The sequence below is a fragment of the Heliangelus exortis genome, chromosome 5, assembly GCF_036169615.1.
Source record: "Heliangelus exortis chromosome 5, bHelExo1.hap1, whole genome shotgun sequence".
In the NCBI taxonomy this organism is placed as follows: Eukaryota; Metazoa; Chordata; class Aves; order Apodiformes; family Trochilidae; genus Heliangelus; species Heliangelus exortis.
Window position 1 is genome coordinate 8,689,501 of NC_092426.1, and position 3,904 is coordinate 8,693,404.

Genomic DNA, 3,904 nt, shown 5'->3' on the forward strand with positions numbered 1-3,904 from the left:
ACGCGGCGCGCTGACGTGCGGGTCCCGCTGCCTGCCGGGCGCCGCCGCCCTCGCGTGGTTTCCTCAGACTCAAGCAGCGTCCTCACACGCAGTGTCCTCACACACGAACAGTGTCCTCACACGCAAACGCGGTCTCCTCACACACGAGCAGTCTCCTCACTGCACACACGCGGTCTCCTCATACACAAGCACTGTCTTCATAGGCAGATGTGGTCCCCTGCACAAGCACTCTCCTCACACGCACACACGTGGTCTCCTCATACACGAGCAGTCTCCTCACACACACACACACACACACACACGGTCTCCTCCTACACAAGCACTGTCCTCACACACACACATGCAGTGTCCTCAGACACAAGCAGTCTCCTCACACGCACACACCCAAGTTTCCACAGACGCACGCAGGTTCTCCACAAACACGCACGCTTTCCTCTCACGCACACGCCCACGCTGACCTCAGCGGCACTGTGAGGCACACATGGTCCTGAGCCGTGTGCTTGAGGGGAGCACGCCGGGGGGATGTGGGCTTGTGTTATCCTCAGACATATTTCCCAGACCTGTGGCACAGACAGACAGACGGACGAATAGACAGATGGACAGACAGACGGACAGGCAGGCATTTGGCTGGGCCATGCTGGGCAGTGTCACTGCAAAGGAAGCTCACACAAGGGTCTGAGGCGTGCAGCTGTGTCCCTCTGACGTGGGCATGAAGGCCACTGCTGCGTGACTGAGAAACGCAACGCATGCATCCAGGGCTTTCATGTGTGACATGTGTCATGGGAATGTACAGACACGTTACTGAGGTGTGTGTGACAGTGACCCGATGAGACAGACCCACTCTCCGGTCTTAGGCACAGGGGCTGTGTCACCATGAGACACACAGTCCTGAGGCGCTTGAGCTTGTGTCACTGCCAGCCAGCCAGACATTTCTTTGAGACATTTGGGACTGTCACTATTAAACACACAGAGAACTGCACACACAGAGGACCTTGATATGTGCACAGGCAAGCTCAGAGTACCCTGTGATACTTAACAGTCAGCAAGAGAAGGACAGGCACACAAGCTACTCCAGCACACGGAGGTCATGAGACACAAACATCCAGCCTCTGGCCCAAGAAACATGGGCAGGCGCTCTTTGCATTTGACAGACGCACACGCTAGCCTAAAATACATTTGACTGTTGTTACTGAACTGGCAGATACCCAGCTGACAGACACATACACACCCTGTCCTGGTGGCCTGAGGCACTCCGGACTGTTTCATCAAGGCACACATGCACACCCACACATCCACTCGCACACTGACCTGAAAAAACACAAGACCGTCACTGTGAGACAGATAAACAATCAAGGCACAGGGAGCTGTGCCACAGGAACAAATTTATGTGCCTGCTTTCTGGTGAAAAGACAGTGCCTGACACCCATAACCCCTTCCCCATGCACGAGCCATACACTAGGCTTGACTTTTTCTGCAATAGTTCTCCTCTAGCTCCAGGCATGTGGCACCATTTTGATGTGTGAGATTATGGATAAATCTAATCTTCAAGGTAAATTTTGCTCTGTTAAAGGACATGGTTGACTATTATAATAATATTAGAAGGGCTGGACCAGATGGTCCTTGAAGTCCCTTCCAACCTAACTTTCTATGATTCTGTGACTTTTAAATTGAGTAATAAATGAAATTAGCAGTGAGATCATGCAGAGTGATACAGGACCTGTGGGTGCTGCAGGTATGCAGTGTCCCTGTCCCCTGTTAATCCACCACCTGGTGCTGGGTACTAAGAAGGGAATGAACCATTAGCTCAGTTATTGGTATTGGTGTCTCAGAGAAGCTCCCTGTTCCTCAGGGCTCTTTGATTAAAACAAATTCACCTGGCAGTGCTTGACCCTTGCAATTTCCAAAAGGACTTCCAAGCATTTGCCATCTCAGATAAAAAAACACTGCTTTTTACTTTACAACAACTAAGAAGTTGCTGTAAAAAATATGTCCACATAACTAAAGTGGCGCACTTTAGATTTACCTCAGATTAAATTAACTAAAATAGTTAACCAATTAACCAAAATAGTCTAATAGTTTCTTTTTAGAACTACTTTTTTACCAAGCACTTTTTTGTTCCCAGCCCTGATAAAACAGTAAATTGGTGTAAAAACATGGGAATAACTATACTCAGCAATAAAAAATTATTTATTTGACTGAATGGAATGTCAAATCTTAAGTGCTCTGTTTGCGGTTCATATTTATTTGTGTTTCCATGAAAGTCTTGTGTAGTACACTGCCCTTACTGAATGTGCAGATGGCATGAAGCTGGGAGCAACAAGAATCTCACTGGAGAAAGGATGTTTCTCTGAACAGGAGTCAAAATGTTATATGGTTGCAAAAGAAGTCAAACATCATGCTGAAATGGAAGAACAATCTGTAAAATGCAAGAAGTTGCCCTTCCACTCTCCTTGGCTCTGCTGAACTCCCCAGCTGGAGGTCCAGCTCTGCACTGTGAGGGAGATGAAATCCAGTTGAAGAAAATCTAGAAAAGTGCCACAAGTGCATGAAAACAGATTTTGAAAACCTTAGAATGAAAAAAACTTGGAAAGCCACAGAATTAAAAACTGAAGGGGCTGGTGTTGTTTAGTCTAGGAAAAAGAAGATCACAGGTGACATGTTAACAGCCTCCAAATATGTAAAAGGCTGCTGCAAATGAAAATGAAGTGGTGGTGTGTTTTCTCTGCAGTGGATAGGATGAAATTTAAAAGAGTTTGCATCTTGCATTAGGCTAAACCAACTGCTTTGATAAAAGTGGAAAAGCTTGAGGGCATATAAGGCTTTATTAAGTTTGAAACAAAAGATGTGAATAAGACCAGCTTTGATACAACACTACTGAGGATGGCATTTAGCATAACAGCATTTTAGCACCATCTTAGCACAGCAGTGGTTTGCCCAGGCTGCAGGATTCCTGTGTCCTTGGGCATTTTTTGAGAAGAGAGGAAGCAGAACCAGTTCTCATGAACTGCTTTGAGTTAGACCAACTTTACTGTCTAAGTCCCAGTGCTGTTGGTCTTCTCTGAAGGGGGTATCCCATACTCTCAAAAAATATGTATCTGTGTAGGTGCCCAGGGTGAGTACTTAAGCAACACTTAAAAAACTGCTGATTTGCCACCCAGTTCTGTGGGTGGGTACAGGCAATTTATCCCACAGTTCAATTTGCTATGTCAAGCTATGAGAAGGGTCTCACATCGGGGGTTCTGCTTTGCTACCAGGTCCCTGCCTCATGAAGAGTGAGTGTATAAAGCCCAGCAAACGCCACCCTAAATTGTATTTGGACTGTCACCACAGGTGGGATGAGGAGTTAAGCTGTAATGCCACAGTCACTGGTTCAAATCTGTTTTACTCTTGACCAGAGATGTGAACAGGCACTTCAGTTTCTCATACAAATGTGAGCCCTTTAGTAAATTAATTATGTAGCATCTTGCTCTGCCTAAAAAATCAATCTGATATCAAAACTGGAAGATTCTTCTCACTGAGAAAATGATACGCATGGAAGTAAGATAGCATAAAACCTATGGAAAAATTTAAAACCTCATCTTAATAGAGCAAGCTCAATCTGATTCACCTCTCCAGCCAGTGTAAGGAGTTGGAGACTCTGCAGGGCAATTTCTATTTTAAAAAAGATATTAAAGGAGAATTGCAGTATGGTTATGTCTGTGAGGGCATGGCCTGAAGTCTGCTAGACTCCAGTGAAAGAACTGTGGCAACCTCACTGAACTATGGGACATGGGGTTAAGCTTTTTTTTTTTTTTTTTTTTTTTTTTTTTAAATCTTTGTGGTCTCTGAGAATTCATGAGGAATTAATTCCAGTGCTTAACAGTTTTATGTATTTAGATACCATTAAAAGCATTTTTCTCATTTA